Source organism: Neovison vison, chromosome 6, assembly GCF_020171115.1.
Source record: "Neovison vison isolate M4711 chromosome 6, ASM_NN_V1, whole genome shotgun sequence".
Classification (NCBI taxonomy): domain Eukaryota; kingdom Metazoa; phylum Chordata; class Mammalia; order Carnivora; family Mustelidae; genus Neogale; species Neogale vison.
In genome coordinates, this window is record NC_058096.1 from 185,610,649 (window position 1) to 185,624,860 (window position 14,212).

At 41.7% G+C, this 14,212-nt stretch overlaps 1 protein-coding gene across 3 annotated transcripts in view; it reads left to right on the plus strand.

The window, feature by feature from the left end:
* The first annotated feature begins 419 nt into the window (after positions 1-419).
* FOXP1 (forkhead box P1) overlaps positions 420-14,212 on the plus strand; it is a 499,038-nt gene continuing 485,245 nt past the window's right edge. For all 3 annotated transcript variants that reach the window (XM_044253165.1, XM_044253170.1, XM_044253168.1), the window contains exon 1: positions 420-561. The gene's annotated coding sequence lies outside the window, so the exon portion shown is untranslated. The remainder of the gene's footprint in view (positions 562-14,212) is intronic.

Consider the following 14,212-nt stretch of genomic DNA (forward strand, 5'->3'; position numbering starts at 1 on the left):
TTCAGCTCAGGTCATGATCCCAGGATCCTGGGATGGAGCCCTGCATCCATCTGGCTCTCTGCTCAGCAGGGAGCCTGCTTCCTCCTCTCTCTCTGCCTGCCTACTTGTGATCTCTGTCTGTCCAATAAATAAATAAAATCTTTTTAAAAAAAAGTAAGTAAAATACTTTGCACAAGATCTGCAGTAAACAACAATCTTTCGGTGTATGTGTTGAAGTCATTGGTAAATGCATCTTTCAAAACAGTATTTCCGGTTCATATTTGACAGCATCACATTTGATATATTGATATACCCTCATTTTAAAGGTGTTTTCCCCTACCTCTAGATTCTATGTCTGCTTTGCTGTTTTCAAGTTTAAGGAAGTGGTGGTTTTAGAAGCTACATCTTAGTTATGTGTAAAAAATATTTTTGTATTGCAGTGTCCCAGGACCTTTTGCTGACAATTCCAGTTTCCAAAAAAAAAAAAAAAAAAACCATTTGGGCGATGGTGAGGGCTTCGATCCCTTCTCTGATTTGCTGTCAACCATGAACCGGTGGATGTGATGCTTGCTGGCCAAAAGGGTAAGTGCATGTTTATGAGTATTTGTCTGAAAATTCACAAGACAGAAATGTGGCCACAGGGGTCACACACAGTGCAGGAAACCAACAGAAGTCCTAAGTTCATCAGAACAATGGCACACTGAGGGTGTGAGATTCTCATCTTGAAAGAAGAAAGCAGCTCCGCTGTTGTTGTCTGCTGTAACCCTCTCAGATAACTCCTGGAATGATCTGAGGATTTGTGAAAGGCACCACAGGACACAGGAGAACTTGTTTGTTTGTTTGTTTGTGTGCATTTTTTTTTTTTTTTTAATTCTTCTGATCCACATGCATAACTGAAAGAATAATTGTTTTTTGGGTCCTATAATCACTCAGTAAACAGTGAACCACCATGGACTACAAGTATAACGATCTCATCTTGAGTTTCAGAGGGAATTTAGGTCTGATTTGTTCACTAAGAAGGTATCATCCCCAGCTTTCCCCCATGATGAGGGTTCTTGAGAAAACTGCTGTGGGCTCTCAAAGATTTTCAGAAAGACTTATGAGCATTTTTCTCAGTCATTGTTCACCTCAGCAAGTTACTCATTGTAATCGTTAGGGGAGGGCAGGAGGGACGTGATGATCTTTCTCTCTTACACGTGTTTTCTGTATTTGATAGCATCTGCCACGTTCTTCGGCAGTCGGTGTCTCTCTCGCAGCAACGAGCAAGCAATTGTGACTTGCCTTTGTCAGAGAAAGTAATTGGTCGAGGCCAGGTGTTCCGGATAAAATGTCTGACGTCATTCAGTGGTGGCTTTGTCGTAGGATGAGGTCACCTTTGAGGGGAGCCATTTCGTTTCAGGTTTTGCATTCAGTGGCACTTAATGATGAGCGAACCATTGGCATAAACTCCATATCCTTTGTCTTAGAATGATTGCATTCGAAACAGATCCCTTTTATGGAGGGAAGGGTAGTGAGGGAGGAAGAGCATTATGTTGGTATTGGGAGGCCCAATAGTTACCTGACATGGGACAGGTTAGTCTCTGTTGTGATTCCTACATTTAAAACAAAGCAGGTGGGTTAGAGTACCCTGTTTGTCAGTGCTGACAAGTCCCTAGAAATCGTCAGTTTAAATGCCCACATTTAATAGATGGAGCAGCTGAAGCCCACAGAGTCTAACTGAGATGTCTAAGTGCTTGGCCTGGTTGGGACTGGAGCCTACTTCTTTTGTCCTTAAGGATCTTTTTTCTAGTTTTTCTGTTAATAGAGGTTGAGACATCCAGCCTGTGCAGCTGAGTAAAAGTTCTTGATAAGTGTCTTCTTAAGAAACTGTTATGCATTTAGTTATTGGGACAGATTCGAAAAGATTTTATTTTATCTATTTTTTAAAGTGGGCTGTACTCTGGGTTCCAGTGTACGGCTTGACTAAGGACCATGAGATCAAGACCTGAGCTAAGATGAAGTTGAGCCATGTACCCCAAAGATTATTATAGTTAGAGACCAATTTGACCTTCTCATGTCATAGGTTAGAAAAAAAAAAAAGGAGCCCTAGTGAAGCACTTAAAACAGTTAGTATTGACTAGTTGATCCACAAAGAGCCCGTGAGCTCTAAAATTCACTTCTGCTTGGGCTGTTTTGTTATTCCATTCTTCTAAAGCTTCAGATAGAGGAAACACGAAGTCTTCTATCTTCCTGACATTATTCCTTCTTGGCAAGAAATAAGGCAAATAGTAAATAGTAACACAGGAGGCAAGGATGTTCACACCGAAATGAAATGGTTAATGGAGTCATGGAATTTAGAGCTGATAAAGATCTTCCCTCATATTCCTTAGATGCTGCTGGGAAGTACTTTGACTTCTTGCCTGTGAAGTTGCTTCGAGGGTTTTCCACTGCTACATAGCTATGATAGACTTCTGCGGATGGTCTGTTGGACCGTGAGCAGGTAGCGAGCATTATGAAATGTGTGGTATCTTTGCATAACCGGGTTGAGTTGAGACAAAAGCCTGGGCCTGCCTCAGAAACACAAGAGAATTAATAGAAGTGGTTGGAATTCTGAAGTTACTGAAATAGTAACAAACTCAGACATGAGATTACCTGTCATCTCTGTCTCCAGTATTGAGAAAGCCTGACTCAATCTCACGGTCATAAAATTGATGTCTGAACTTTAACAAAACCACATGAATGGATTGATTAAAGACAGGTTTCATTTTATTCATTAATTTTGTTGGGTGAGGCTATTTGAGAAATCAGACTCAAGAACTATAATGAAAACGATCTCTCTTTTGAGTGGATAAGATGGTCTTGTCGAATACCAGGTTTTTATATTAAGGAAGTGTTTGTATTTATCAGATGGTAGTAAACGTCCCTTCACTATATTTTTAGTAGGAAGTGGAAGTCCCTGAGCTCTGATGAGCCACATGTGTTCTGATTTTCCACCCTCTTCTTCCTCAAAGCACACCTCCAAGGTTTGCCCAGAGGACTAATTCTCTTCCTCTGTGATGCAATAACCCAACTTCCTGTGTATTATATATCTGGCATCTAGTTAGTCCTTTCATTGTCAAAAATATATTCACAGCCCTGTGGCTTTTAGAACTTCACAGTTTTTTAAGTAACCAAAAGAAGCACCTATTGATGGTTACCACTGATAATTTGAAGTCTTCAGGCTTGGAATAGACTCTAATTCTGCGTGCAGTGTTTCACGCTAAGTGTCCTCATGGTAGACAGAGTCACAGTCATGGGGACAGGCAACCAGAACAGTACACTGCTGCACTCAAATGCAAGGCAAGTGAACTCATATGAGGAAAGGTGTGCACAAATAGATCATTGTAGCAAATTCTTAAAGACAGAAAATGGGTAATGTATTCAGTCTATGTAGGTGATAACCATGCCTGCTTAGTAAATTACTTTAGGTGCAAGATAACAGAGGAAAGGCAGGCTGAGCACTGGAGGTCTCTCTTTGGGACGGTTCTTTAATGCCACCGTTCGCCAGCAGGGAATCAGAGTTGGCTCCTGTTTCCCTGGCGTGAAGCTGAAGTTGGTATGGATACCTATCTGATGCACATCACGAGGCTCCCAGAGTGGAGAGCGGTTAAGTCTGCTGCATATTTAATAGGCAGTTAGCCACAGTGTTATTAATAAATGTGATAATAACAGTCTGGATTTGCATATAGAGTTTTCCTGAGAAGAGTGGAGTAGGGATGGCGCATTGCTGGCTTGTGTTTCAGTCTCTGTCTTGGCATTGCCCGCTCCCTATCAGTAAGCTGTCTTCTGCTGGAGGATCTGGTGTAAGAACGCAGCACCATGTGACATTGTTTTGTCATCGATTGTTTTTCCTTCTTGGCCCACAGTTCCTTGTTTGATCTCTGTCATAATGAAATTCCTAGCTTTTAACCTTCTTGGATGAGGGAAAACCATAGGAAATATTTCTTCCCTCTTCTTACGACTTGAGAATGGGCTACGTTTTGGCTGGGAGTTCCTTGCTTTTGTATAAAATTTGAGTGCGTTATTTTTCTTTTCTTTTTTGTCATGGGTTTTGGGGTGCGGTAGTGGTGGTGCAGCTTCCAGGAAAAGGTGGGGGCAGGTAGCAGGTGTTTTGGGACTGGAAAGCTGTCTGATGGGCTTCCCTCCTGAGCTGTCTTGTGCTGGAACCTGTCAGTGGGCAGAGCCACTTTGTTGTGCTTCAACTTCCAGGCCCTGAAATTTTGAGTTTGAAAAGTAATTTTAACAATTTAATAAACTACATAATATGTTTTATAAGCTGGAGCGAATGATCTTAAGTATTTTGGTCTCTTTCATAACACGATGAACCTAATATTGGTAAAAATACAGATCTTCACTCACGCCATAAAGAGAGGCTAGATTTAATAAGCAGTTATGAGTGCTGGCAGCTGCCTATCAGATTGTATAACTTGGGCTCCAGCATGCGAAGACAGTGTCAACTTACATTTTATCTCCGAAGTATTTTCGAGGCGCTTATTTTGCCTTTCTCTCCAGTCCCTAACCTAATAGAAGTAACGTAATTGGCTGAATATTTTCCACATAGCTAATTGGCCAGGGGCCAAGGTGGAAGCCATTGTCTGGCTTGATGAAGATCAGAAATTAACATGACATTTACGTGGCGGTAATGGAATATATTAGTAATCTAGTCATTGAGTCAGAGTGTCCATCCTTTTCCTGCCCATAAGCAGCCCAGGGAGTTCTGAGGATGATGAAGGAAACTCCACTGCCCGCCTCCCTCCCCAGACCCCGTGTACTTCACAGAAGTGGCCAGCCAACACCTAGGTCACATTTACTTTCTAATTCTTCTGACAGAACTGTGAGACAAAGTAATGAATTATTCCGTTTGTCAATTAGAAAATAAAACCCACTACTATTGTAAGATTAAATTCCAATTAGAAGGTTGCATTTAATTCAGAAGCTATAACATTGTTTTAATGAATTCTGTTGGAGATGACAGTTTATGTGAGATAAATTTATATGGTGTAGGTAGATATAAATTCATTGGATAATGTTAAACATGTTACTTCATATATATTAGCTGTGAAATTTATTTCTTCTCTCGTTATATCCCCAAGGAGGTAGAGTCAGAGGGAAAAACATATCTTCAAAGAAAGAGCCCTTTCTGTCCTTTCAGATACTTGCTCGAAAACAGCCTTTTCTCACTTTTATTAAAAAAAAAATCTGTTAAATTTCTGCATTAACTGAATTTATGATTCTTGGTGTATGCTATTTATAAAATTGAATATAGGTTTTATGATATAGGAAATTAGTCTAGGAATGAGAATATGATCCAGTTTTGTAATAAAGGTAATCTGCATTTATATTGCAGATATGTTCCATTCCCCTCTAAGCCCCTTATGGGATTATACACACATTTTTCTGGACATACAAATTCACTGTCGAGTAAACTTTTAATGTAGCGGGCAGGCTTTTGTTCCCATGACATTTACACAAAGCCTCACATCCCTTGCCTAAATCAAAGGTGGCGAACATTCCTGACATACTTTGGATCTTACATTTTCCCCACTCCTGCCCATTCCTGCGTCCTTGACAGACATCACTAATTGATCACAGTCTGTCTTCTGCTGAGTGCTGATGCGACCTCAGAATTACTCTGCTTAAGTTCCTGTAGGCAATTGTACACATTCACCATAGACACGAGTACAAACACAGTAATGTCAGGCAAGTGACTTTTGACCTGTCTTTGTAGTTTTTCTTTGTATACCCAATACTTACCTGGATACCTGGCATCCAGTGGTTAAGCAGTGTATGTTTGTTCTCTTAATGAGAGACTCACACACACAAGTTTAGCAGTTATCCGGTTATGTAACCGTTGGGTTTTTAGCATGCATCTGCCATAATTGTATGATGTGAAGTAGTTTATTTTCCACCTTTCATCTGGTTTTGGTGTTATGTATGTGAAGCATTATAGTTTTGTAGGTTTTTTTAATTAAAAAAATTTTTTTTTAATTCTATAGCTTTGGAAAAGATAAAAAAGAGACCATTCTCACCCTCTTGTTACCTGTGCATCAACTGAGGCTAAAACCTAGCAAGGAAGTGGTGGGGTGAGAATGAAACCCAGACTCTCACTCTCCAAGTGCAGTTGCTTTCTCAAAGGGAGGGGCACCCACATGTACCAGGTGCTGACCGGTGCAGGGCAAGTTCCTTGCAATTTCCTTTTGCATATTAATCTTGGTTTTTATCAATACACTGAAGCAAGCTGTACCAGGGAGGAAGGCATTCAACTATTATATTTCAAATGATATCTTCTGTGATGTAAAATTCTAGGAACTTAAGTTACATTGCGTGTTGTTTTTGAAAATAATCTGTTTTCTGTTAACTTGGTTCAAGCAATGCACAGAGATTAAGAGAAGGAAATTTCCACTTAGTCTGGGTGCAGGCTGCTGAGGTACCCTGTTGATTTTAATTCCTTCTTAAAGAAAACTGAGCAATTAGTGCATCGAAGCACCATTTAGTTAATTTACATTTTAATTTCACTTCAACATTTTGTTTGACTATTTGTGTTGTGTTGGTCATGGAACCAGAGTTCTGGAAAGTGCTAGTAGGTGAACACATGAATTGTGTTCTCTCGGCGCATGTTTATAGGATGATACAGTTGGCCTTACTCAAGAATGACAAAATCAGTGGGACCCATCGTGGTCTATTCTGACGGTGGCGCTTGGATTTGCTGTACATGCTGTTCCCTACAGCTCCAAGGGTTGATTGGAATAGGGTCGTGTGATGAAATCTTTCTCATCCCTCTTTGTGTTCCGTGAGATTTAGTGATGTTTGTCACAAACAATTATAGCACCCATTACGTTTTCCTACAGTGGCTTGGATATCACCTTAGTTATCTTTTTAAAAATTCTAACAGTGTCTCTGTGTCCTGGATATTATTATTTTGGTTTTGTTTGTTTTGAGAATTTTATTTATTTATTTGAGAGTGAGGGAGAGAGAGCACTGAAAAGTGGAGGAGGGAGGGGGCAGAGGAGGGGAGAGAGAGAATGTCGGGCAGACTCTGAGCGGCACGCAGAGCCCTATGTGGGGCTCGATCCCAGGACCCTGCCATCATGACCTAAGTCCAAACTTAACTGCCTGAGCCACCCAGGTGCCCTTCGTTGAATTGTTGGGAAGAGGGAAGCCCAGTGGCTTGGTCACCTGGTCAGGATCATGCAGCCAGTTTTATAAAGAGGGTTTACCTTAAGTTGGGCCAGTTTCAAAGCTTGAGTCTTCTCCACGAGGGCATGCTGCCTCTTCTCCTTCTGTGGTTCTTGAAGGCCCTTTTCGTTCATTTAGGCAGGGAAGATTTTGTAGCTTATTGTTAGTTGTCTTTATGGAAGAAATTGGAATCCAACTCATTTGAAACTGCAGCTTAATATACAAACAGGATTTTTATAGAACTGGTGATATAAAAGGAAATAACTTCTTCCAAAATTTTTTTTTTTCAAAAATATTCCTTACCTACTGGCCTTTTCTTCCATCTAAAATCTCCCGGAACCCTGCCGCTGGGCTCGTTGTCTTGTGCTTCCTTCGGTTCTCTTCCTCAGGTAAAGATGCTCCTGGTAGTGGCAGCTCTTAGAGTCCCTCACATTTGAGCAGATGACTTTTTTGTCCCTCAGTACAGTATGAGCCGGCCACACTGAGCTAGCAGGCCGGCTGCTCCAGAGAATGGGTACGGGAAGGGAGAACCTTGGCCGCTGGAATTTTGTGCCCATGGCTCTAGCTTGGGAAAGGTCAAGTGCTGCCTCTTTGTCAGGTTATTTAGGCCCCTTGTCTGTGGATCCAGGGACAACTGCCCTTCCAGGATGGATGTTCAGGCTAGATGGCCAGCAGGCCAGTCTCAGCGATGCTCTGTGGAATTTTGTTTGTTTGTTTTAGTGACGTGTTTTCAGTTATTATTGAGGGCGTGTATCCTCTCCATATTTTTTTAAAGATTTGCCTGATAGGTGGTGTAAGGGTAAAGTGGCCTTTCACTTGTGATTTCCTTTACAAATCTCTAGGAAGGAATAAATGGAGCAGAATCCGGATATTTTGGAATCCGGGTGGTGGGTATATGGGGCTCATTATGCTATTTTCCCCACTTCTTTATGAATTTGATTACTTTTGTAATAAAACAAATTGTATGTGGGTTGGGGGGTGAGGGGTATGTCTAGCTCTTTCTCTAGTCTAGTGGTTAATAAACCAGTCACTGGTTTATCACTGCGTCTCTGCTCCCCTGTGTCCCACCCCACCTCTGCCAACTTTCAACTGCTGGTATAATTTAATTGCTATGGAGTCTTAGGGCAAGAAGATGCTAACCTAGTTGGCCAAGAGTTGAAGCAATTTTCTGGACAATATAGATAAAACTACTTTACCTGATATACAAGCTTTCTGTGACCTATAAAGAATGATAGTCGTTTAGTAGTTGTTGGAAGTGAGCTTATGTGGCATGCCAGGGGCTATGATATACCTGTTACAGATCCTCTCATTCTCCCGTGGGTAGTGTTTGGAGGGGAGTTGACGGGACTTGAACCGAGGACCCATTGACTTCATTCCCTTCTTCCCCCAAGTGCTTGGGGCCATGTTTTTCAAAGGATGATCTCTAAGGGCTGCCTGGGAAACCTGTTAAATACAGGTCTCCACAGCCTGCTGTGGGTGAGGGAGAGCATAGTTTCTGAAGTTAGAGCAGAGAAGCTCAGGTCCTGGTCCTAGGTCTCACTAATAGTATGACCATGGCCAAGTCCTGTATCCTCCTCAAGGCTGTCCAAAGGGGGCAATGGTAGGATCTACCCTTTTGGCTGCGAAGTCCTTAATTACAGTGCCTGGCATCTTGTAAGCACAAGGCATAGGCTACTTGCAACTGTATTTTAACCTTTTCTTGAGACATTTGCAAATATATGGATGTCCCTGGGAATGGTTAAGATGCAGCAATTAATGCTCCAGGTGGCACTCTTTGGTGGATATAATTTAAGCCTTATACACTCTAAATGTGCGTGTGGTTTTTTTGGGTAGTTATTAAAGACATTTTAAAAATCAGTATTAGAATTTGTTACATAGATGTTTGAAAAAGAAGTCTGTCACCAAAGTGTATGAGAGTTGACAAGTGTAAATATGCAGTTAGACAGTTTCAAAAAACGTGTATTATTTACTGATCAATGTAGTGTCTCCTTTGGAGCCATGACACTCAGCTTTTCCTGTCAATCTCTCCACGCTGGTATAATCAGGCCATGGATATGCATATTAAAGTACAAGAAAGTTATTGTGTATGTGTGGTTGGCAGCCTTTTAATTGTTAATAATGTTGCAGCTTTAAAAGGTCTCAGGATCATTTACTCTTAGGACGATTAATAGTCCTCAGAATCGCATGAGAAATGAGGCAGCGGGGCGCGCAGCCCACACGGTGCCGACTGGTGGGTATCTGTCTTCTAGTCCATGCTGTAGGTCTGAACGGAAGCTTTGATCTGATCTTGGTGCTGAATACATGGAGATTCCTTATGCTTTCTGTCTTATTCTTGGCTTTTTTGTTTTTTTGTTTTGTTTTGTTATTGTTTTTGTTTTTTTGTGGGGGGCGGGAAGTAGGGTGGGCAGCTTTTATAACTCAAAAGAATGCTCATGTATGTGTGGTGGCAAAAGGCTCATAGAACTTCTTCGTCCGTATCAGGGATCAGCAAACTTTTCCCGAGCCAGATAGTCAGTACTTCCGCCTCCGCACGCTAGGCTCCGTCACGACGACTGTAGTGTGAGCGCGGCCCCAGCCGGCCGGTGCACGAGTGGGCGTGGCTGTGTTGCCAATAAAATTTATTGATAGACAGTGAACGTTGAGTTCTGTATAATTTCCACTTGACACCAAGTCATCATATTAATTTTTTCCCAAACCTGAAAGAACATCAACACTATTCTTAGCTCACGGGCAACAGGTTCAGTGTGACCTCTGGGGCCTGTGGTTTGCTGAGCCCTAGACTAAAGAAGCGAACGCACGAAGCCGGGCCGAGGATGCACCTCTCTGTTCTCGGCCGATGCTTCAGCTGGATCATTTGCTCTTCAGCGTCTGACGAAGTAGTAATGTCTTCTGTTTAAATCTCATCTTGAGACAAACTTCTGTGTGATTGGATTATTCGTTGATTTAGAGGGAGATGTAGTGGCGAGGGGTGGGGTACCCCTCTCCCTTCCTGTACTTCAAACAAGAGAACTCTAAGTGAGGCTAGGGGTAAAAGAATGAAAGAGAAAACAAGTTAAAGAAGAAAAGTAGACTTCGAAAATGGCTTGAAATCTGTATTCTCCTCCGTACAAGCATTTTCTGAAGAGTGTTGTATATATCACCAGCAACATTTGAGATGGATTTGCTAGGAGACACAGATGAACATTTTTGAAGATCTAAGCGGTATTATTTTAATATGTATTCTGTGTTCAATATGCAGCGAAATACTACCGCACGTCAGGTCTGGTATCTCAGCTGATAGTCCTTCAGGGCAACATTTAATAAAATTGAGACATTTAAAGAAAAATACAAAAATCATTGTACAAGTGATTCTTGGGGACAGCAAAACTCTGAGAGGTGGTATTGAATGACAAGAATAGGACATTTTCTTTGAAGTGTTCCTGACTTTGTCATGAGGCAAGTGGAGACCAGGAGACGTATAATGTATGTCGTGTGATTTTTTTTTTTTAAAGATTTTATTTATTTATTTGACAGAGAGAAATCACAAGCAGGCAAAGAGGCAGGCAGAGAGAGAGAGAGGGAAGCAGGCTCCCTGCTGAGCAGAGAGCCCGATGCAGGACTCGATCCCAGGACCCTGAGATCATGACCTGAGCCGAAGGCAGCGGCTTAACCCACTGAGCCACCCAGGTGTCCCTGTCGTGTGATTTTCTGTAAAGAAATCTCTGGAGGATAAGAATGGTTTAAAAAAAAAAAACAAACAAAAAGAGTGTGAGCATTCTGGGAAGAAGAGGTCTTCAATCAGATTTTCTGCTTTTTATTGAAGATTTTAGTCTTTTGTCAACAGGTGAGGGAAGTCAAGGCAGCAGTAAACATGGGCAAGAGTGAATTCAGGCAGTGGGGCATTTTAATAAAATGGAGGCAAAGTTTTAACACAGCATTGAGTAAGGAAAAAAATGTATGACCAAGGAGGAGAAATGAAAAGGATGTTTTTCAAGAAAGGTACAGGACAATAATCTAGAGGAATGTTTCACTGTCAACTATCATGATAAAATTGGCTGCAATGCGAAGGGAAAAGAGTTTCTGGTTTTCGGCACACCATAATTTGTGAACCAAGGTATTGTTACTGCATCTGGGGAATAACATCGAGAAAAGATGAACCCCCAAGAAGCAAATATGTTTTCATAGAAATGTCCATTGTAATAAAAAATTGTAGGAAGTGACAGAGAGAACAAAGCAAAGGTAGAATTAGGTTGAAAGCCTTACAAAGGGTTATTTTATTTTATTTTTTTATTAAATGAAAAATAAACGTATTCCATGATCCAGAGCCAAGATGTAGAACCTTTAATGTGTAATAAACAGCTAAATGTGGTGATTAAGAACACAGGATGTTGGCCAGACTACTTGGGTTTGAATCCTGGCTCTGCCGCTTACTAACACTAGAATCTTTGGTAAGTAACGACGCTGTTCTGTACCTCAGTTTCCTTGCCTTCAAAATGTGAGTGATAGTAGTACCTAACTCATCGGTGATTGTAAGATTAAATGAATTAATACACAAAGAGCATTATGAAGGTGTTGGCATGTAGTAAACTTTCAGCGAATGATACAGGGATCTATGAGCTCTAAACTCTGTCCTAAATTAAAAAAAAAATGTGCTCTTGGATTATTACAACCCATTTGCTGTTATCTCTCTGCTGTGTCTCAGGATGTGAATTTTATGTATCTATGTGTATGTACCTATGTGTTCCTATGTGTATATACCTATGGGTCACATACCTTCACGGACTTCTAGGTATTTAGCGTTCGAAGGCATACTGAAGCTCACTGCCGTGCCTGTGGTTCTTGTGCCTAAATCTTTGAGGCTTCGTTGCTGCTACACAAACATCCAGACTTCTGCGTCACTCTGCGATGTTGAACTTAGCATCTTTCAGGAAGTTCATTTTATCTCTGACCAAACCTTAGGGCTGGACAGTTCTTTCTTAAATTGGACTAAAATCTACCACCCATGGTCTTGCCACTTACTTGTTTGGCTTGATACCCGTGAGCTTCTACAAAACCCATCTGTTCTACATGACCGCCCATCAGTTATTTTCACATCGGCCATGGATCCTTCTTGAGCCTTCTCTAGGCTAAAGATCCTTTGGTCCTTCAGGTGTTCCTTCTGTTGCGTTTGAGGTGTCCTGTAACCATCTTGCTAGTTCCTCACAGCACCCGAAGCGACAGAGGCCCGTTTTTTTTTCCTATGTGTCAACATTTCTATCTAAATCACTTGAAGGTGCCTCTTTTTGACAAAACTGTCTTCATCACATGAGAAGGAAACATTCTGACTTTTCTTAGCCCTCTTCTTAAATTCCAAAATCGGGAAGCCAGCCCGTAAAGAAACTGTTGCTGGAGAGTCCCACATCTTCTCTTGAAGTTGGAGCACAGGAGCAGGCTTCCCTTTGCGCCAAGCCGGGTAGCTGTGGAGAAGTGATCTTTGCAGCCATGGTTCTAGAGCCCATGGTCGCAGCTTCCTGGGTGACTCCCAGGCGTCAGATCCTCTGCTCAGTCTCCAAGGGGATCCTTCAGTCCTCACTAGGGGCAGTCTCTTATGGTTTTTTTTCCTGCTTTCAGGTGACGGAAGCAGTGCTAGGGAAAAGTGGGAGACTCCGGTGAGAAAAGTCCAAGAGGAGGACTTTTTGGTAAACGTGACTAGGGTGATTCATCTGTATCTCCTCAATCCATATAATGCTTCTGTTCTACCCAAGACACTGTGGAGGTTTTGGTCTCTTTAGCCTTATCCCTTGTTTGAACGCACAGAAATGAAACAAGCAACATAAAAATTACCTCCCTTTTTGGGATAGCCCACTTTTATCCCATGGAAAGAGTTGATTGATTATTTTTAAAGATCCTGTGCTTTGGGCTGTGTTGGGGCCCCCCACGTCCCCCAACAGTCATTGGGGATGCTGCACTTGATTTTCTCACGGCTTCCCCCAACTGACACAGCCCCCTCCCCCACCCGCTTCTAGCAGGACTCCCAGTGAGGAAGCCAACCACAATGTTCCCGGCAGTAGAAAGATTTCAGTATACATTCCCGAGCATGGGTACGTTGGGGGATGGCTGGGTGCCTTCTATGAGACTTAACACATTTCCCGAACATGGAGCCTCACCATGGCAACAGCCATGTCACATGACCCGTTGGTGACACATGTAAGGTGCTGCCACAACTCATCCCAGGTTGCACGTCTGTGATTCATTGTTTCCACTGACACAGTGACTGCAACTCGCAGTTGGAAGGTTCTCTGGTGTTCAGTGCCATTAACGCACACTGACTCCCATGGCACATGGAGGGCTCAGGGAGGGGAAGCATAAATAAATAAGTATGCACTGTAAACATTGCCTTCATTAGCTTTACAGAGAAATACGTGCTCATCAGTCAACCTCCTTGCCACTTGCATTCTTCTTTTTGTAGGCATATTTTGTTGGTAACACCTTGGAAGCTCAGAGATTTTTATTTTTAATCATAGTTATACCCATTTCCACTTGGCAAACTTCAGAAGAGAGAGTTCACGGTGGCCCCTTTTTAGTATTTATTTATATTCTTCTCATGTAGCAGATTTATTGATGAAGGCACGATTCTGGGAATTTTTTTTTTTTTCTCATTGTGAAATTTATGGAATACTTTACATAAATCAGTTGGTGGCAGTGTGGGGTCCATTGCTCATATGGAGGGGCCTGAAGGTTGTACGATCCTGGAGGACTTTCCGAGAGGTCCAAGATGAGTGGTATTTTAACATATTTTAATTTCTGAGCGATTCAGTGAGTGATTAAAAAAAAAAACTAGATGTGGAATCTGGAAGACATTAAAGAGATGTCAAGGACAGACGGATTTTGATTTGTAGCCTAATGAAATGTTTTGCCAACTTTTAAAGATTTTTTTGAGAGTAGAACTTTAATCATTTGCTTGTGTTTCTGGCATGGTAAGGTTATTCCTGTTTCTGTTACATGATGAATCCAAAGTGAAAATGGGATAATTTTTAATTAGCAAAATTATAAAACCATTTGCAGCCAAATGTTTCTTGTC